Source organism: Pinus tabuliformis, chromosome 9 (genome assembly GCF_031772625.1).
Source record: "Pinus tabuliformis cultivar Carrire ecotype Pingquan chromosome 9, CPIR1, whole genome shotgun sequence".
Lineage (NCBI taxonomy): Eukaryota > Viridiplantae > Streptophyta > Pinopsida > Pinales > Pinaceae > Pinus > Pinus tabuliformis.
The window spans coordinates 373,342,421-373,365,387 of NC_142307.1; positions in this window are offsets into that span (position 1 = coordinate 373,342,421).

The following is a 22,967-nucleotide window of genomic DNA, read 5'->3' on the forward strand; positions in this document are numbered from 1 at the left end:
GAAGAACAATAAGCATACGTGTATGATCATATAGCTTGACCTAGAGAAAGCTTATGATAAGCTAAGCTGGTCGTACATTAGGGAGGTACTAAAAGCTTATGGCTTCGACCATAACTGGATAAGATGGGTAATGGCCCTTGTTACCACAGCTAGTTTTTCAATACTTCTTAATGGCTCTCCATCCAGAACTTTCAGGCCTTCAAGAGGCCTCAAACAAGGAGATCCACTTTCCCCCTTCCTCTTTATTCTCATGATGGAAGGTTTGGGTAAAGCGATCAAATCAGCCAAAGCGGAAGGTAGAATCCAAGGTCTCAAACTAACCCTGAATGGGGACACCTTGACTCATCAACAATTTGTGGATGACACCATGCTGTAGGGTACACCCATGGTCAAGGAAGCTAAAGCTTTCAAATAGATCCTGAACGATTTTGCACTAGCTGCTGGTACAGAGGTAAGCCTCACAAAATCAAAAATTTTCTTTTTCAATACTGATATTGCCATTCAGAGAAATCTCACCAGAATTCTCGGATTTCAAAGAGATCAGCTACCCTCGAAATATCTGGGAATACCTCTTATAGGAAAACCTTTGAGTAAGGAAGTTTGGGAGCCAGTGACAAACAAATTGCAGGAAAAAATCAGAAAATGGACAAGCAGATCCTTAAACTTAGCTGGAAGGCTAGTGCTGACAAAATCTATCCTGCAAACCATACCCATCTACATGTTTTCTACTCTACCCACCCCAAAAGGAGTTTTACAACACATCAGGAACATCCAAAAAGATTTTCTTTGCAGCAAAGGGGAAGAGAAAAAGAAATGGGCTCTAGTAGCTTGGGAAAAGCTCTTCAAACCCAAAAACCATGGTGGTTTGGGACTTCATAACCCGAAAACCCTAAGCAACATTTTGGGGGAAACAATTTGGTGGAGATGGCTAAAGGAATCAAGGACCCCTTGGGCTAAGCTCTAGAAGCACAAGTGTGAAATAACTGGCAAAAAAGGGACCATATCAGAGTGACAGATCTCATCAAGGGCTCCCATATTTGGAATAATGCCTGGGAGAATAGAGTTATTATGCATAAGCATAGTTTTAGGGAGATCAGAGATGGTAACCCAGCTTGGTTTTGGGAGGATAACTGGCATCAAGAGCCTAACCTATGCAGAGAAGGACTAGACATTCTCAAATATGACACTAAAAATAAAGGGATGCTTAGGGTTAGTGATTTTTGGGGTTAGACAAGGGACAATGGCAAATGGAGAACTTGGAAGGACCTAGTATACAGTGAAGAAACCCCTTTGAAAGCCCTGACTGATGCTTTTGCAGTGATCCTAGAACAACGAAATATTTTGAATTCAACTTCGTCTAACCATCTAAGATGGGGAAGAAATAGCGAAGGAAACTTCAACCTCAAAGAAGCCAAAAGAATTGCCACTGGACTTGACCTTCCAAACCCTGATAAGATATGGGGAGACCTATGGAAGAACCTACACTAGATAAAAATCAAACTTTTTCATGTGGTTGGTACATCAAAAAAAAAGTTTTGACTTGGGAAAATCTAAGAAAAAGAGGCTTAGCCGGTCCATCTAGATGTCAGCTATGTGGCCTGCAAGAACAAACGATGGATCACTTACTTAACCTCTACACTTTCACATCTACCTTATCAAATTGGGTAGCTTCAATTTTTAGGCAAACTGATAAGGACGAAAGCAGCATCACTGGAACTTTGAAAAATTGGAGGAAAGACTTCTCAGAAAATGAAACAGTTAGCAGAGCCTAGACTCTGATCCCAGTTTTTTTGATCTGGGATGTTTGGGAAGAAAGAAACAACAGAATTTTCAAGAACAAAATGAGCTCAACCCAGAACATCCTAGCTTAGATTTTAAGATAACTCAAAGAAACTGTAAGCACCCTTATAAGGAAACCCCCCAAGAACCCTCCTTGTAACCAGGATGCTGACATTCTTTTACATTTGGGCCTCCAGTCACATGTCCCCCAGGGCATAGGCAAGATAGTAAAATGTACAACAATGGGGAAGGACTTTTGGCAACTGCCCCCTGATGGCTTTTTGAAATTTAATATAGATGGAGCCTCTAAGGGAAACCCTGGGGTTGCAGGTTGTGGAGGAGTCATAAGAGACAAACAGGGAAGCATAAAAGTTATCTTTCATAGTCATTTGGGGAATGCCACAAACAATATGGCGGAGCTCATGGCCCTAGAGCAATGCCTAGAAATCTTGATTGAGTACAATTTACACAATACAATCATAGAGGCAGACTCTGAATTGACAATTAATTCGGTCAAAAAGATAGGCAATGGCTCGGCACCAGAAAAAGTATCCAAACATTGGTGGTTATTGCAGGCCTATCAACACATTCAACTCCACCTAAGAACCCTAAGAACACTCAGATTTGTTCATGTTCGCAGAAATGCCAATAGACTAGCAGATCGTCTGACGAATGAGGGTGTGCTTTGTATAAGAGATAATAGGTGTTATGAGTGGGAGGTGACTCCCTCAAGAAAAGTGCGCAAGAACTGTCACAGACAGGCGACCACAGATAGGGAATATCTTCAAAGCATGAAAGACAGGAAATAATTCGACCTAAGAAGACAACAAATAGTGCACCAATGTTAGGAAAGAGGAAAGGAGTAAAGAGTGAGTAGGTTGACAAGAAGACAACCTTTGATGGCAACGAGCACCAACATCTGATGGATATCAGGTAGAAAGTTGCACGGAAGATAGCCCAGAAAATGGACCCGAAAATTTATAGAGCGGTGGTTAAGGCCACCCATCAAGTCTGTTTGGAATTTTAATGAGTGTGTATGTTCTAGGCCCTAAATCGTTTCAGAACCATCAGATCGGAGAGGTCTGGATTAAACAGGAGTCGGGTAGTTTAACTAATCAAAAGTTAATTCAGAAAATGGACCCGAAATTTCCTAGAAAGAAATTTTGTTTTATTTTTGGGTCTGATTAGGTTTTAAGTGATGGGAATGTTGGTGCATCTGAAATAGATCATAGCCATCAGATCCTCAAGGGCTAGAGGGCTCATTGTTCAAGTTGAGAAGACACTCTATGCTTTGTGGGCCTTTGGTTTTTTGGGTCGTAGGTTTCAGTGGGCCCTCCTCCTTAAGGAGTGAAGGGCTCTTTGTGGCGCGGGACTTCCGAAGTCTAGCAGACCCGTCAACGCATTGGAACTTTGCATTTTTCTTTTAGGTTAAGAAGGAAATAAGGTTTTCTAGTGCGATTGTTGATGTTTAAGTAGTGCATTGGTGGTGTATGCACTGGCTTTGTGGTTTTGTTTGTTACAGATGTTGCGATTTTTTTGGCACTATCTTGCAAAATGTACATTATGTAATATTTTTTCTTGATTAATGGAAGGAACTATTCTTATTGGATCAAAAGAAAAGAATATTGGTATGCCTCATAAGGTGGCACCCTCATTAGGGTTTTTGGTGGAGAGAATCTTCTACAGGCCTTACCAAGGTATGCCACTGAAAAAATGATCATGCAAGAAGTATCATACAACCTCACTACAGGGTTGTCATCATCACTGCATAGGAAGAAGAAAGAACCATGGTCCACTCTTCCTTTGCAGATTAGATTATACAATATTAAGAACTTAAAATATGCAAATGCCAAGAGTAAGGACATAGTGAAATTTGGTTTTGGCACCAAGGAATTTAATCTGTATGATCCCGACATTATTTGCAAGGCCAATTGTACAAGAGTTTACTTTCTGTGGATCATCTCAACATTTCATTGGCCAGAAGAGGATCCTTCTAGGTATTTCAATAACGCATCTAGACTGAATGATATGTTCACTATAGCAAGGACTTTGAAGGCTTCTCCATAGACTGCAACAACAACTTCAGAAGCAACAACAACAATAGTAAAAGGCAGAAATCCATTGCAGGACCAGAGAAAGAGGAATATTACTTACAATGAAGAGGGAGAGAAAAGCTACAAAATGAAGGAAAATCCCATTATTGTGAAGGCACCTTTTGCAATGGAAGCAAAGAGGGACCAATGCATGAAGAGAGAAGAGTGAAAGAAGGGATAAAAGTAGAGGTTTCAGGAAGCATAACTGAAGCTACATGAGATAGAGAATAAGCTAAAGGAAGAACAGGAGTTGAGGAGGAGAGAATGAGAAGAGAAGTAGAAGAAGGAAGAATAAAAAAGGAAAGGTGCGATGATAGAGGAAACATCGTCGATATAGGTTGAATAACCAGAATAACCAAAAGATGAGGAGGAAGGTGAAAAAATGTAGGATCAAGAGCTTGCTCAACAGATTGAGTAATTGATTAAAGTGGCAAACATGGCGTTGGAATAAGAGCCATGGCCTGATGATGTTGACATGATGCCAAGATCACCACAGGTCATCCCTCAATCTCCACCACCTCCAATAGTAGAGCCAACCCATAGAGAGAAAGGAGATCTGGTTCTCCTTAATGATTATCTAGTCATGGATGTGTACAATCTATCATTCGATGAGTTCTAGAAGAGGATTGTACAGGTATGGAGAAATAACTTTGCAGATGATCATGCATCACCTGCATTGATCAAGGAAAGAGTGATAGTGTCAGACGCCAACAAGCACACAACTTCCATTTCTGAATCCATCTTTTCTTATGTAGGAGAAACAAGATGAAATATTTAGTATTTGATGGTCAAGAATGAGAAACTAGAAAATAACTTGCATACTTCCAGGAAAGAGGAAAAACAAATCCGAGAAACAACATAGAATGCAGTTTCTGCATTGGCAGGGATGAGAACAATGATACTTTTCGTTAATACCAACGCTTGGAGAAACCATGTGGAAGCTCTATGATAGATTTCCCACTGTGCATAAAGCAGTTTCCTGTTTGAATGGCCTCCAACAACAGAGCAAAGAGTTTTTTAAAACTCTAAAAAAATTACATGCTACCATAACCTATGTAAAAGAGCGGAAAGTGCAGTACAAAAGGGGCCGACTTGACTTAGTGAATAACATGAAGCCATAGGAAGAGCTCGAGAAAGTGAAGGTTCGAATGTTGATTAAGAGCAAACAATAGCTCACCTCATTCATAGGCAACACATGACCCTCACGTGTGTAGCTACATGGTAGTTATGATGTCTTGGTTAGAAGAAACCAGATCCCATCAATGAGTTCCCTCACCAATGCTAAACCTAAGAACCATGTCAAGTAGGATATCGATGAGTACTTGGAGCATCTAAGAGAAGAAGTCACCAGGGAAGACTTGGATTTGGATGCATACAACATTCAGAAGTTCATTGGTGGTGTTGTCAAGGTCAAGACAATGTTGATCATGCTTTAGAACGAGTTGGATATAGGTTCCAATATGATGTACTTGGATGCCATGGAGGCTAGAGTCCAATTCTAGAAAGACACGCTAAGTATTTTGGCGACAACATCACACATTACTAAGCTTGGCACCAATATTTGACTGAGAAATAGCAAGTGGAAGTTTTTGAGCTTGAATTTTGCCAAACTCCCAAATCATAGTGTTCTACCTTGTTAGCTAGTCTCTACCCTATTTTGTCTTATATGGGTACATGTGGAGAATACAATATTATCTGTAATTATGTTGTAAGTGAAATTCTATGTGTTAATATTGGAATATGAAAAGTCATCATGTAATTTAATGTGTCATTTTGTGAAGAATTTCAAGAGTCATGAGGGTAGTCCAAAGCTCACAAAGGGGAGTTGAAGAGTCACCCCCTTATTGTTATAAATATAACCTCATAACTCATTTAACGATCATTTGCGAGCCAATATTTTGGCTAGGCTTAGACTTAGAAAGAGCTTGGGAGTATTGTGAATAGCCTTGGCTTCTCCATAACGTAGAGCGAGTATACTTCTTTGGAGGAGTAGGTGTTCTTGACTGTAATGTTCCACCATTGGGGCTTGTTGTAGTCAATGGTGTATATATGGATGGAAATTTAACTTATAATAATAAAATCAGAGCCCACACACTTTCATGCATATGTTGTTAATATAGTAGGACTATTCTTGTTGTATTGGATATGTATGTTATTGAACTAATGCATATTCTTATGAACTATTCTATTTGCATTTGTACGAATCTCATTGATTGCACGTTGTTAGATCAACTCATCACTTTAACTTGTGTACTATTGTGAATCTTAGCTTGTGATGTCATTTCTCTTGTGTGTTACTTTCAAGCTGCGTACTATTAGAGGATTCCAAGGGTCACACTTCCTTTTCCCTTCATGTGTTGGAAATTTCATGCATCACACTTGACTCTTTGTAGGGTCACACACTTACTTTACCTAAGGTTGTCATACATTCCTCTATGTGTTTCTTCAGTAAAGGCATTACATTACCACCCACTACTGGGACTATTACTCCAAATGGTGTGAGGCCTAGTTGGGACTTCATATCATGGATATCCCATGAATTTCGGAGGGTCCAACATCGTCAACACTATCCTTATTGGATATTGATCTAAAACATGAAACTATGAGCTTTGAGGTGGATGTCGTTAGAATCATACAAATTTTGGATCCATAACAAGGGCCAAGATTTACCAAACTTGTAGATGATGTTGAAGAACCCAATTTGTTAGATCAGTTCTATAAACTTGCTGTTGGGAAAAGGAAGGATTATAGAAACCCTACGTCTATAAAATACATTATTTAGAGAAGTTCTCAAAGTAAAAAAATTGGGTCTAATGTTGCAATGGAGCATTGGCAGTAGGATGATCATGAAGTTCACTCGCAACATTGTGAAACTATCGAATGTCATCATTGGATCGGTACTAAGGTATGCAATTATCCTATTTTCAATGGCACTAAATTTGTTTTAAATTTCATTTAATAAGTTCATTCTCGAATAAAATAAGGTCAAAAAATATATTTAATCAATGTTTCTCTAAAAGAAACCCCTACAATATGGTGGGAATCCCATCGTGATCAATTTCATGATTGAGTAACTATTAAAGCTATTATGATACATTGATTCTCAACCTCAGGAAATACCTTCAGCAAGATTCCTATTCATGATGGAGGTACCAGTCCATAAAATCATATACAAAATTGTTGTTCTATATGGAAAGATGATGGTGTACCAATTGTGATGTGGATGCATGGGTTAATTCACTATTCTGTAAGATTTTTATTTCAAGGAGGACTTGAAAAGACAAAAATTAGACTTGGATACAATGATTGACAAGTTTTGCAGAGATGTTTCCTTTAATGACACTAATGAAAAGATAGGTGAAGTTCTAAAATATATTAAAAGGGTGTTATTTCCTATTGAAAACACTCTGGAATAATGCAGTACATATGCATACTTTGTGTTATCACAAAATCAGTACTAAGGGCTGCAGCCAAGCAAGATTTCATGTAACTCTTTCAACCAGACTTTAGACTAAGGATTAGCCTCCTTAGTCAGAGAGGGCTCTCTCACAGACTTTTGATAAAAATCAATCACAACCACAGATGGCTAACTCTTCACACTTTTATGAAAATAAAGCTGGTTGGAAACACAAAACAACACTTCTTCCATTGGGCTCATGGAGTCATTCACTTCTGCAGTAAACTATTGATCACTTAATCATAGAAGCCAAGGCATATAACGTTTAACACTCAAAACATTTCTCCAAAAAACTCAACTCATAAATAAGCACAGGAAGTCTGAGCACTAGGTGAATTCAGAGTGATTGCATATTTAGTGAGCTGTAAAATACATAAAAGATAATGACAAAACCACACATGTTCTGAGCCATAAACATATAATGAATCTTGGGAAGAAAAAGTAACTCTTGTATTACTGTCAAAGTCTTCTTACACAAGCTGATAAAAACTCTGTTTTTTTATAAAATCTCCAACCTTTTTTACATCAGAGTCATTTCTATATATAGGAAAACAAAAATACAACTACTTGAGACTCCTCCTCCAGCATGAGGGGAGCTCGAAATCCTATCATTAATTGCCTTATTCATATCTAAACAAACTAATTAATTACAAAGGTATTGCGCTGTGAAAACATAGAGTCCCATTCCCATTGAAACTCTAAGTCTATCTCCTCGTGTGCATTGATGCTTTCTTGAACTTTGACACCTGTATCATTTCAGTAATAGCCAATACATGCTGGAGAAACATTCACTGAACGAGCAGCTTCGGATACTTGTTGTGTGGATGACTCATCAGTTGATGAAGATCTGTGCCCTATTTTCACGGTCTCTGCCTCCCATTAGTCTTTATGCACTAAAAGACTATGCTCCAAACCATTTAATTCCTTTAATAACCACGCATAATCCAATATGTCTTATGATATGGACACTTTGTGAGCTGAACAGGTGTACCACTCAAAATTTCGGTAACCCTACCAAAACCCTAAAAATTCGGCTATAAAGTAACTTTAGGAAGACTTTAACAAAAATTTCACCTTTTCCTTCAATACTTACACCTGTCACCTTTTGAATATCTGGATAGCTTTGTATAATCTCCATGCTGGCCTCGAGTCATCCTTTTCAAGATTTGCTGACCTCAGCATCAATTTCATTTTTTCTCATAAAACAGTCATCTACAGCAGTTTCGTAGCGCGCTACGAAACTGCTGTAGGTAATCAAAACAGAACATATGAATCTTCAAGCACTGATGACTTAACTTCGTGATTTCTTTAGCTACTTTGTACAGGTGTAAGGGATCCAAAAAGTTTCAAAATGATGACAACCAAGATTTATCAAAACTTGAAAAGCAAATTTCCTCTTGGATTAATCAGCTAGTTTACCTAGCTTCTTCTTCAAACTGCTGACTTCTTCCTTCAAAGCCTTGTTTTCTGCTCTTAAGCTTGTGTTCATCTGTTTCATGATTTTTTCCTGCGTCAGAGCTGGCACTGTCCACAAATATGCATCAGACACTGAGTCATTTTGGCTCATTAGACTTGTTCTGCCTTTTATTACAGCCTTTTTATAATTTGCATATCTCACTACCCTTTCCTTAGAAACATTTTTAATCTGAGGCACTTCTTCTTGTGTTGTTCCTGCCTGTTGCTTGATAGCAATGACATTTCCACCTTGGCTGATGATGACTCTATTACCCTTGTTTTTACTTCTGGTTGCATGAACTGTTCTGGTCAAAACCTCAAGTACATCTGTACTAGGCACTTCTAAAGGTGCCTTCTCTTTCTGCGCTTTCTCCACCTCTTTCATTTGTCTTCTTGTGACTGGCCTACGTGGCTTGAAAGCATATTCTTTACTAGGCTCCTCAAATCTCAAACTTTTTGAAGCTCTTGGTTTCTTGGTACTTTCGGGTGAAGATTGAGTGAGGTCAATATGCATTGGCTGCACTGGATGATCTTGCTCAAACTCTATTGGTTCAATCTGTATTGGATGATCTTGCTCAAGTTCAATAGCTTCAAGTAAGTCACTTAAACTGCCTTTTGAAATAGAGCTTTCTTCCACAGTAATTGACTTACCTTTCTCCTTGTTTAGTTGACCTCTGGTTTTCACCCTTGAAATCTTTTCAACTTCACTTGGTTTAGCTTCATCCTTCTTTTCCTGGATCTTCTGCTTTGATGACTGAGGTGTCTCCTTAGATGATGACTTAGGTGTCTCCTTTGCTGCCACTGACTTCTCTGATTTCCTTAACTTGGTTTTAGGCTTCTTTTGGTCTGTCACCTCTTTTCTGAGCTCAGCCAGAGTAGGTTCTTCACTCCTTTCTTTCCTTTCTCTCACAGGCAATGGAGTGAGGCCTATTTTGCTTGGAAAGCTGGCCATAAAAACAAATGAATCCCAATCTCTGCCAATCTTTTGTAAACCATCCAATACCAGCAACTTTACCAAGCCATGATGAAACAAGGATGTTTCACAACCATCTTTCTTTAACTGGATTTTATCACACATTTTACTAATGCTTCTGAACAAATAGAAAGGGATATCTATTGAAGCCTTACCTGTGAAATGCAACAAAAGTTTGAAGTGATAGGAATAAACTTTATTGTACCTTCCCTCGCATGTTAGGTATTTCTGGATGCATGTGAGGAGCATAGCATAATGTTCTTTTATGTAACTCCTTGGCACCGCTTTGGTGAGGTCCTTATTTGCATACGGTTCTTTCAAAAACTCTTTACAGGGACTCATGTCGAATTTAAAGTTTTTGAACCATTCTTGACCTCCCCTCGGAATTTCAGTGACAATGGAAATGGCTTCAGGAGACACAGGAAATTCTAACATTGACACCTTTGAATTCAATCCAGTAAAATTCAATGCGAAAGCCTTCGTTACCTCTGCATGTCCTCCCTTCAACTTCTCGCAGAACCTCCAGCAACCAGCATTTCGAAAGGCTCTTGCTACACCTTCATCCCTGAGTGTAACATCAAGCCCCTCTGGCTCTGTCCTCAGGCACTTACCGGATCGATGTTCCCTCTTTTCCATCTTGCTTCGAATATCTTCACACAGGGAACTAATAGCAGCTACAGCTCGAAAACAATCTCGACTTTGGAGTGCAGGCTCGCTTGCAATGATCCCTTTAAATGAGAACTCGGGCTTCTCATACAGCAGACATGTTTACACATTATGAAAAACACATTATGACACAACCATACCTCATAAAATCCCTTAAGATGATATTCATATGCGTGATTCTGGACCTTATGGCGGAATGATGATTTATCATGACCTGGAGAGGACATCAACTGACAAACATGAACGGACCTATGACTCACCCCTCCCAGATTTGACATTTCAAGAAAAGGCGCTACAAAAACCCCGAAACCCCGATTTCGTAGCGTAGGTAGTTAAGATTTAACAAAACGCGCTACGAAATGGCTGGTAAACAGCACGCTGCGAAAAGACGGAAACATCTTTCCGCAGCTAAATTGACCAAACAGATTGCGCTGCGAAACTGCGCAAAGTACTAATGACGCAATCAAGACAAGACATGCCTTAACTGACAATGATAGAGGGTATCTAACGAGTTTTTACATGAACTTACATCAATACCTTTTGAAATTCAAATTTCAAAGTGACACACACACATATAAACCTATTCACAAAACTGAAGATTTTTATATGAAACTTGTGGACAACATTACATACATGAACTATGGTTCTAAGTGATAACACTTTGAACATTAATATGATTCAAGGTTTCACAAAGCTGTAGCCTATGGAAAAATTAATAGAGAAGCTAATGATGATTTAGAAGAATTAAGGCACTTATCTTTCAAAGAATCTAAAGGGGAGAGAGGGATAAAAGAAGACCTTGTTAATGATGCTCCACTTTTGCAGCCACTAAAGTTGAAAAGATTAAACATTGGGACTGAAGAGAAACCCAAGGTCGCTTCCATTAGTGAATATTGGGAGGAGTAGACAACCAAAGAAGTTTTCTATTTTCTAAAGGAATATGAAGATTTATTGCCTACTTGAGTTTCTAAATTAAAGGCCATAAAGGAAATCTATGGGAGATTAAGACACTTTGAAACTGGATGCAAAGCCAACAAAGGATGAACCTTACAAGTGAAATACAAAGGGTGAAGGAAAAGGTGAAGAAGGAGATTGATAATACGTTGGTGGCTTGACTTATATTCGCAATTGATGAGGTTGAAATGATAATTCCAATTGTCATCCAACATAAGAAAGACTCTAAAGAAATTCGGGTGTGTGTCGACTACAAGAGCCTAAAAAATGCTTGTGTTCATGATCCATTCCATACTCCTTTCAGTGATGAAGTCTTGAACAATGTTTCAAGAAATGAGGATTATTCTTTCACTGATGGGTTTTCTGGCTATCACCAAGTTAGGATTGCAAAAGAACACAATAAAATGACTACATTCACCTCTTCATAGGGTTCTTATGCCTACAATGTGATGCCATTCAGATTAAATAATGCTCCTGCTGTCTTCTCATGGATTGTGATAGATGCCTTTCGGGAATGCATTCACATGTTTATTGAGGTCTACATGGATGACTAGATAGTTTACAGTTTATCAAAGAAACATTCTAGCTTGTTAAGATTTATCTTTGATAGATGCATGCAACTTCAAATCTCTCTAAAATTGAAGAAATGAATTTTTTTTATATGTTTTGTAACTTTATTGGGTAACATAGTGTGTAAGGAAGGAGTATGTGTGGACCCTGCCAATGCTTCAGTAATATTGAATATTCCATCGACAAATACTGTGAAGAAGTTGTGATTGACTTTGGGACACACTCGATATTATTGCAGGTTCATCTAAAATTATTCTTTAATCACTCCATCGCTAGAGAATCTTTTAAATAAACCTGAGTAGTTTGGTTGGTCTACTAAATGTGATTTTCCATTTAACACTCTCAAATAAAATCTTGTAAGTGCACCCATTTTGGTCTATCTCGATTGGAATAAAGAATTCCATGTTCATATAGATGCATTTGGGATTATGTTAGGGGCTATTTCGATGCAATCATGAGAGGGAAACTTGGATCATCCCATCCATTTTTCTAGTAGAAAACTCTCTACGGTGGAGAATAATTATACAAATATAGAAAGAGAAGCACTTGTTATGGTTTACTCATTGCAAAAGTTCATACACTATCTACTAGGAGTGTTAGGTCCCTATTCTACTAGTGTAACCCCTTATTGTTATTAGTGCAACACCATTATTATATCGTTGTGCCCATGTAGTCTCCATATTGTTATTATTGTGCCCCATAGAAGCGCAATATTGTTATTGTTGTGCCCTAACATTATTATTGTTATGTCGGCTCTGATTACATTATCACCCCTTAGACTCCTATATATAGAAAGGAGGTCTTGTCATTTGTATCATCCAAGAATTGTTCATTTTTGTAATGTAAAGGAGGTTGCCCCCTCAAAGAGGCTTATTTCTAAGGCATCGATCTATATTTTCTATCTTTTTGTGAGCTGGTTTCATGACATTTGGTATCAGAGCTTTGGATTCTAGGGTTTTGTTGCTCCAAATAGGTCATCGTCGAATTTTCTCTATAATGTTTTCTCTACGAAGTTTCAGAAGTTGAATAAACAACCCATTTGAGAACAAATCAGTCTAAATCTCGGATCCGAATTTTAGACCTTGTATTGATATATTTTCAGAGATATGAGTTGAGGAAGTTAGGGTTTCTGCAAGCCCCATAATTTCATCTCAAACAAGTCATTGTGAAATTTTCTCTATAATTTTTTTCTACAAAGGGTAAGACTCTGAGATTAACATCCATTTGAGCTGAAATCGTGGTGAAGTGTGGGTCCGAATTTTAGATCTTTTTTCACTATATTTTTGGAGATATAATCTGAGGAAGTTCAGGTTTTTGCAGAATTCTGAATTACATTCTAAACAAGTGACCTTGGGAAAATCATCATAACTTTATCTTTGAGCATCAGATTGAAATTTCATAAGAAGCTACAGAAAGAGGATGGACTGTAGTTTTATGTGTATATTTTTTAGATCACAAGGTTGAAACAGTGACACATGGCATGTCCTAAAAGTTCACTCTACTGAAATATTATATAATCAGGTCATCTTAGGCGGTTGGCAATAACTCTTCCTTGGAGAATCCAATTTTGATTAGACTGGTGGAATTGGAAAGAGGAATTAGAGAACTACCATAGGAAGTAATTTCAGATCCTAGAGAGCCGCAATTATAGAGATACAATAGATTCGATATCGAGCTCTTACAATGTGAAAACAAGAGGAAGAAATGCAACATAATATATCAAAATTAGGAGACCAGGTGCAACAAAATTCACTCTCACAAAAGGTAACAGAAGCTAAGATGGATGGTTTAAGTAAAGACGTGGAAGATAAAATGGATGGTTTAAATAAAGACATGGAAGCTAAGATGAATGCTATGGAAGCTAAGATGCATGGTTTGGAAGCTAAGATGGAGGAAAAAATGGAGGTTTTGAAGACAGATGTGACAAAGTTGCTACAAAAAATGTTTACAAACGAAGAAAAGGTAGTAAAGGAAACTCATGATGAGAAAATAATAAATGTTAATCATGATTTCATAGACTCTAGCGTTGGATTGAATACCCACCATGTTCTAAAGATCGATATGATGAAGTTTGATGGCAAGGATCCCAAAACATGGATACTACAGATGGAGCAATTTTTCGATCTCCATAATGTGAAAAACACACAAAATGTACATATTGCAACTTTATATTTGGAACCAAATTAGTTTATATGGTATCAATGGCTTTGCTCTCATAAACAAATTGTCACTTGGGCAATTTGTACGGAAGAAATGATAGCACATTATGAGGATACAAAAAGCAACACCTTTTTTAGCCAATTGATAAATCTCAAACAAAAGTGTTCAATGATGGATCACATTGAGGACTTCCAAAAATTGATCATAAGGGTAAAAGATACTCTAGAGGAGCATAGGATTGATGTGTTCATAGAGACTTTAAAGGATAACATCCAACATGAGGTTCGCCTTTGGGAACTTAATTAATTGGAGAAGCCATTCAGGTTGGCAAGAAAAATGAAAAGCAAAGTTATGGAAATACGGAAGCATACCACTCACAACCATGGAAGTGTTGTTGCCCCTAGCCTTCCACAACCTACAAAGTTGACACCACAACAATTGGAATAAAAAAGAGAAAAATGGATTTGTTACAGTTGTGATAGAAAATACACTAAAGATCATAAGTGTGGTGAGAAGAAATTAATTTACATATATTGTGAAGAGGAGGAAGAAAAGGAACAAGAAACGTCAAAAGAAGAGGATATACACCAAGAACTGTTACCAGGAAAAGTGTCTATTTAGAACTGCTCTATGCCACTAAGGTGTGACAGCTGCCTTAGAAACAAACAAACAAAAACTAATTTTGTATTTCCTTCATGAACTATAGATAGAGAGGAATAGAAAGAACCAACCAGTGTCTTGCGCTAATCCTTTGATCCAATCCATCTCTTCTTTGACAGCCTCCAGCTACTTGCTCCCTTACTTGCCCAGCTTCACCAAGTACCTGTAAGATCACAGAAGAAGAAGAACACTATACAAAGACATGGATCTATATTCATAAACAACTTAGGATCAGATTTAAGTTAACCATACAAATGTAACAAGCATCAATGATACACAAGCATGGAGGAAAACTCAAATAGTTTTTATTGATAAACAAGAATAGATCCAGGAGGAGTTACAACCGATGGTTCCTGATCCAGCATCAACCTCCCAGCATAGAAGCCCCTCTTCACCTCCAACAAAGAATAGATCACCCAATACTCTGATGTTTGTCTCAAAACTAACAGCAATTCCTTACAATGTGCAAAATTCCAGCCTTTGGATCTCTGGGATGAGGGATCCATATATAGATATGTGTAAGGAGGATGAGTGAGCTTGTGATTTGATTAGTGTCTTCTCTCTGTCAGTTCTTGCTTCCACTTGGAGACTGAAGGCCTCTTACTCATCCTTGGTCGAATTTAGCGAGGCAAGTGTCATAGGAGAAGATTCTGGAAGCTTCCATTATCTCTCCACCTCGCGGAATGACACTGCCATTTGTCATTTCTTGCCCAACGCACCCTCATAGTGCATTTGGGTGCGTTGCAACGCACCTAGCCAGTGTATTTAGGTGCAATGAAATGCACCTAGCCAGTGGAGCAGCTGAAATGATCCCGTTTTGACTTATTCTGAGCAGTTTCGGGTGGAGAACTTTTGGGAGAAGTTGTAATTTGTTGACCTTGTTCCTTTAGGGGTTAGAACAACACTTTTAGGGACTTAGGAGCCCTTGGTTTATGGACATTTCATTCTTGGAGTTGCAAGGCACAAAAATGTCTATAACAGTTGCCCCCTAAAGTATGAGGCCGTTAACCTTTTGGTGTCGGGTGAAATGCTTTATTATGAGGATCCGAAGTTCTTTCAATGCTAGGAGGAGACCTGTAATAAGATACAATACAATACATTATCTTCATACTATTTTTCATGATCTAGCTGAGGCGGGCATTCCCATGCTCAACTTTATAAATTCATTTTCATGTACATAGGACAGACAATCATCTGATTGTAGACTAATGATTCTGATAGAGCCATCATCCTTTTGGTAGGATGATTATCTGTGCTACAGTGCTTGCACATTCAATGTCTTTATTTCCCTGAATATATATCACAGCCCGGATGGATGAAACTATATCCGGGGTCTTCAATCTCGTCCGATCTTCACTCGAAGTACAAGTCGTTCCATGTGAGAAATGTTCTGAAGTCGAACATGGAAAGACATCGCTTGATTACCAGTCAATGATGTAAATTGTTAACAAGCGCGAGAGGAATCATTGATAATGATAATGATCCTCAAGGTACTGTAGTACAATTCACGTGGTGTGAATGAAGGACTTGGTGTTGAACACCACGCAAAATATTTCAGTCAAAGGTCATTGATGTAAACCTGTCGCCGGAAGTGAGAAACTTGCCATTGAGGCATGCAAGCTTCAAAGTACTGAATGGGGCGTTCCTAGACCAACTTCTTGGATAATGAGCTGATGTCGACAAGAAGTGATCCATCATAGGAGGTCCTTAATGAATCCCACATCAATGACACAGAACGGAGCAAATGATTTTGATGGAGGTGAAAACGATCTGATGATATACGGTTCAGGGTGGCGGTCATGAAAGAATGGAGTATAATGTATGGTAGTGGGTGGGACACAGGTGGCTTCTCTGGATGACTTCTCTTGAACATGTCGGCGACACTGATGTGATGGATTGGTAGCATTAACCCCAAATTTGGATGGTATGGTGTGACCATGGCGATGTGACCGGTGAATGAAACAACCCAACCCGACTCGGACATGGAGTGGAAGTGTCATGTTCAAGAGCGACTTGCTACCAATAAAGATTCTTTGAGTTTTCTTCCCAATTTTTCCCCAGTCATTGCTGACCAGTACCTCTTTATTTTTGACAAGATTGAGGAGGATAACATATGCTTGTTCTATAATCTTCCCTTCGGGAAAACCCATCACTATGTTTTAACGAGCCTAGCGATAGTGAAACTCGTTCTCGTCTAAAGACAAGTTTGTCGCTGTTAATCTTTTTAACGAGTTTAACGACAAAGATAACTCGGTCCTTTGCAATTTTAGAGAGTCTGAAAAGGTACGTAAAGGTAACTCCAAAATTCCTTTTTCATCATCTAATCCCTTAAGTCCGAAAAAGTATAAAACAATACAGAAGGGATGAATTTTCGATAGTTTTAACGAGCCGAACAAAACAAGCGCTCGATCTTTTTGTGTAATAATCCCTCAGGTCCAAAAAGATTAAAATCTAAAGGAGGGATAGCACTTCCTGTCCCATTAACGAGCTGGAGAGGCCAATGGCTCGACAATCTTTTCATATTTTACGAGTCAGTTGAAAAGAGCTTAAAGGAGACTCGTCTTTTGAGGAACGAGTGATAAGACGGGTAGCAGCTGATTTGAGGTAAGGTTTGGAATTTTCCAATCACGGCAGTGTCACAAGGATGGCTAGTGAAATCACTCTTCGCAGTTGTTCCTCAAAATGGGTAAACAATCAAGTGGAGGTGAATGATCGGCCAATGAAAAAGTGGAGGTGACGGTGCAAACACAACCAAGGCTTTAATGGCTGAAGTACTTCATTCACGGTGGTTATTTACCGGGGAATAGTTCATTTTTTAATGAGCTTAAACATGGGTGGAAACATTTGCTCGATGCGGGTTTATTTTTTAACGAGCTTGAACCTTGCGGTAACACTGCTCGATTAATCCAGTCGTATGATAAGAATGTCTCATATAAAAACGGCAACTTTTAGAGTTTTGCCCCACATCCTTTCTTTATGCAAGTTAGGAAACGACCAATCCTACGGGTTTAAAGGGTTAGAGGTCCTAAAAATTTAAAAAATAAATAGTCGCTCTTCGCTTGCACGCCAAAAGGCTTGCATGCCCCCAGGTATAAAACAGAGTTTCAAGGTCACCCTCTATTCGAGCTGACAAAACATTTGTTTTATCAGGAAGGGTATACCTCTTACAGGTTACCCAAAGATTGTTCTATTCACGACGCAAACAAAACACTTCTTCGGTGATGTCTACCGAGATAAACAAAGGTGAGTGGCGGCGCTCGCCAACTCACATAACTTTGACAAGAGAATCTTGTTCTAGAATAACCCCCTCTTCCAATCACGGACGGCGGTACAGACTAGTCATATTCTCCCGCGGAAACCTACCCTATACCCGAAGTTTTCCTGTTGAAGCAGACCAGGGTGCATGCCCCCTGGGTTTCAGTCATATCCCTCCGAATTACTCGCGCTCATCGGGAGGACGGGCTGGAGATTGAGACATTTCTTGCGTGAAAAGACCATTCAGGGATGGTATATGACTATTTGCTCTGTATGATCCGGGAAATGAAAGCTGGTCCACGAGCTTGACCACTCTTCCTTCGTGCGGAAAACACGTCACTCTAAAGAGTGATGAGACAATGGCTCTCATGCAATAAATATAGTCTCGTCCAAGGAGTAGATTGTAATCTAGGGGTCCTTGAATTACCATTACGTTCATGTGAACGATTTTCCCTCTCAATGTTATGGGCACATCGGGAAGGATCCCTAACGGTCGACTGGTTCCTTTATGAAAGCCTGCCAGATTTCTCATCTCAGGCAAAAGCGATGGTGAACCAAGCGCTTTCCAAGTAGTTGAGGAAAGGATACTCACAGAAGCCCCCTCATCTATAATGGTACCAGCCATAACCATTCTATATATTTGAACGATAATTCAGAATGGTACGCTTGCTGGTAAATGGGGTCTGCCTAGTTGATTCCAGTCGAAGGAGACAACTAGGTTGCTTGGAGGTGGGACTGAATAGACGGCCGGGTACGACTCTGACGAACTTCCTTCCTGCTGTAAAGGAACGGGTAAATTGCCCCCATGTTCGTTGGAGTCTGTGCTTATGAAGAGAATTTGGACGGTGTCATCCTTGTTCTCCTAAGTGACTGTATCATCTGAAGATGAAACCTCTGAAGGCAAGACTGGGTCAACTGCCGCCTCGACCTTTTGACTTTCATCGGGTATGGATCCAGATGGTTTATCTTCAATGATAGGTGCTTGAGCTGACCACCTGAGCGGGCCAGTCGGATTTTCAACTAGTGACGGACTCGGCAAGAGTTTTTTATATCCAGGAGGAATTCGTAATGGTGAAACCGGATGATCATCCAAAACTCTTTAGCTTCATCTAAGAAGGGACAATAGTGAATGGCATGATGGCCTTCACATAGTTTACAAGGAAATATACATTTCCCTTTTTGTCCTGGGGCTTCACTTTCACTAGTTGATGGTGTGCTTTCAACATGATCATCAGAGGTTGACGACACCGGGTTGTGCAAACGAGGAGACCAGTCCCTTAATATCCGAGGGATGCAAGGACAATCTCTGTGAAAGTGGTCTCCTTTGCAAATGACACATGGTGATTTAGGCCTGGTCGGTGCAGTGTGTAGATTTTCGTTAGACGACACTTGTTTTCCCACGTTCGTCTTTGGCTCCTTCTTCTTCTTCTCTTTCTTCTTCTTTTCCTTCTTCTCCTTAGGAACTTGACTTTTGGCTTTACCAGTCCCATCAAGCGAAGAGGAAGGAGGAGAGGAAGGATTAGAGGAAGTAGAAGGTTGGTGGGCAACTCTGGACTCGTCTAATTGCTGATTCAGTTGTTTAGGAATAATGGTGTTCTGAACGACAGAGGTCGAGAAGAGCCATACAGGCAAACCAATTGTCAGTCCTGGAAGCGACAATGTGGCCATATGGGGCGCACCAACATCTCCCCAAGAGGAGAAGGGACTAGGATTTTCTCCAAGGGGAATTCCTTGGTTGGTAGACTCCATTTTATCAACCCAAGATCAACATAGGAAAGGGTAATCAATATTCTGTTTAAAATAAATTTTATACGCTTTGACACAACTTGTTTTTTCAGTTTTTAAGAGTCGAGAAAAAACAAAAGATGACTCTAGTCTCCTTCGATTTTTAATGAGCCTGAAGTGACAAGTGCTCAGATGGACCTTTTCCGTTAAGGAGTCTGAAAAGGAACGAAAGGGACTGCTCTGGAGATCTAGGTAGAGGGAGTACCAAACCAATCGCAAAACTGCAGAATACTTTTTACGGTACAACAGTCAATCTTCCCGAATGTTGTGTTCAGTGCATTGCGATCGATAGGGCGACAGACATGGCTTCCTATGGATAAAGGATTTAAGCATATAGGGGTCTCCCAAAATATACTCAACGGTACGTGGGAGCACAAGTCCATACTGGCACTTATCGTCTCAAAGTGGAGGAATCACCCAACCATCAATGAGGACAACAGTTACCAGGCTTTACGACGCCGTAATACATCTCTAGCCTAGACCTCTAAATGTTGTGCGTTAAGTTCCAAAGCGTTGTTAGATTCATTGAATTTATTTTAAGTTGATCTTGCTTATGAAGTTTGCCTTTTGGGTTCACCACGAGATGTAGATGTAATTCCTAAAATGCAATCTAAAGATGATAAACAAACTTTTATCTCTTTTTTGCAATGAAAATCCTAGCTACTAGAGGAAAAGAAAGACACAATATTTTCACAAAGAGCAAAGAGCACACTGTAAATGCACTTTCCTAAATCAAGCCAAACAGACTGTCAATATGCAAATTCACATGCATGTATTTGTTTTTGACTTTCTTAGTATTGATGCTAAAAATAAAGTTGATGTACAAATCTGAATTTGCTTTCAAGCGACAAACACAAACAAGCTTCTTTTCGAAATCAAAAGATAAAGATGATTACGACACTTTACGATTCTAAAATGAATACTCGTTTTTGACACTAGAAAATCACAAATTCAGACAAAAGGCAATAGTAAAAGTATAATCGACCATCAACAGCAATCAAACTTTCTCCTATGATCGAAATCGACACTTGCGATAGATCTAAATCAAAGGACGACAGTACGACTATTCTACTTTTGCAATGGAAAACTGTAAACGACTCAAAAAACACACAAAAACATCTACAGTTCTTTCGTACAAAGGAGGTGGAATAATAGCAAGGAAAAGGGTTTTAAACCGACATATACTGATCACAGGCAGCAAAATTCAGAGACAAAACTGGAAAGAATGAAGCATAAGAACCTCAGCTGCACAGGGCTAGTCTGATCAGCGCACCTGTAACAGAGAGAAACTGCATTGCAGCGCAGGTTTCCCTTTCGGGAAGTGCGTTGAAATGCAGGATCTCTTAATAGTACCTGTGCTCGGCCAGAAACTAGAATCTGTCCGGGTTCTGGGTCACAGTTTGCGGTTCAGTCTTTGGTTTTTGGCCGAGTAAAAGCAATCAGTAATGCACAATCAGGGGTAGATCTAAGGAGGGTCTAAGAGTTATCACAAGGGCAATCAGATAATTTGTGAATCAGCTGTTCAAATCATAAACAAATCCAGTGAATCGATTGAAGCAGCAGATGTCTACTTCACATTTGTTATGGCAAATGCAGTTCGAATGCTACTTATAAGTTTATGAAACAAACAACAAAGAGATACACAAACAAACTAATTAGACATTCTCCCCAGCGGAGTCAACATTTTGTTACCAGGAAAAGTGTCTATTTAGAACTTCTCTATCCCACTAAGGTGTGATAGCTGCCTTAGAAACAAACAGAGAAAAACTACTTTTGTATTTCCTTTATGAACTATAGGTAGAGAGGAATAGAAAGAACCAACCTGTGTCTTGCGCTAATCCTTTGATCCAATCCCTCTCTTCTTTGACAGCTTCCAGCTACCTACTCCCTTACTTGCCCAGCTTCACCAAGTACCTGTAAGATCAGAGAAGAAGAAGAACACTATATAAAGACATGGATCTATATTCATAAACAACTTAGGATCAGATTTAGGTTAACCATACAAATGTAACAAGCATCAATGATACACAAGCATGGAGGAAAACTCAAATAGTTTTTATTGATAAACAAGAATAGATCCAGGAGGAGTTACAACCGATGGTTCTTGACCCAGCGTCAACCTCCCAGCAAAGAAGCCCCTCTTCACCTCCAACAAAGCATAGATCACCCAATACTCTGATGTTTGTCTCAAAACCAACCGCAATTCCTTACAATGTGCAAAATTCCAGCCTCTGGATCTCTGGGATGAGGGATCCATATATAGATATGTGTAAGGAGGATGATTCAACTTGTGATTTGATTAGTGTCTTCTCTCTGTTAGTTCTTGCTTCCACTTGGAGACTGAAGGCCTCTTACTCATCCTTGGTCGAATTCAGTGAGGCAAGTGTCATAGGAGAAGATTCTGGAAGCTTCCATTGTCTCTCCACCTCGCGGAATGACACTGCCATTTGTCATTTATTGCCCAAAGCACCCTCATAGTGCATTTGGGTGCGTTGCAACACACCTAGCCAGTGTATTTAGGTGCAATGCAACGCACCTAGCCAGTGGAGCAGCTGAAATGATCCTGTTTTGACTTATTCTGAGCAATTTCTGGTGGAGAACTTCTGGGAGAAGCTGTAATTTGTTGACCTTGTTCCTTTAGGGGTTAGAACAACACTTTTAGGGACTTAGGAGCCCTTGGTTTATGGACATTTCATGCTTGGAGTTGCAAGGAACAAAAATGTCTATAACAAGAACAATCCCTAGAGAAAGAATAAATGAATTTGACCATATCTTGTAATGCAGTGGATGGAATTACCACTCCTCAAACTATCAAGATAGAAGGGCCTATCAAGAAGAAAAAGGTAATAGTGTTGATTGATTTGGGTTGTACCCATAATTTTATTCATTTTAAGATAGCCAAGGAATTGAATCACTTCCTATATCCAGCACCAGAGTGTCAAGTGATGGTTGCAAGTGGAGGAACCATAAATTGCTCTGGAAAGAGCCATAATATCAAGCTATGCATGGGAGAATATGTATTTAATAGCCCAATTCTTTCCATTCCAATGGGTGGTGCTGATGTTGTACTAGGAGTCCAATGGCTACAATCCTTGGGTACAATAACTTTTAATTTTCAAGAACTTTTCATGAAATTTTCTTCGGAAGGAAAGGAAATTAA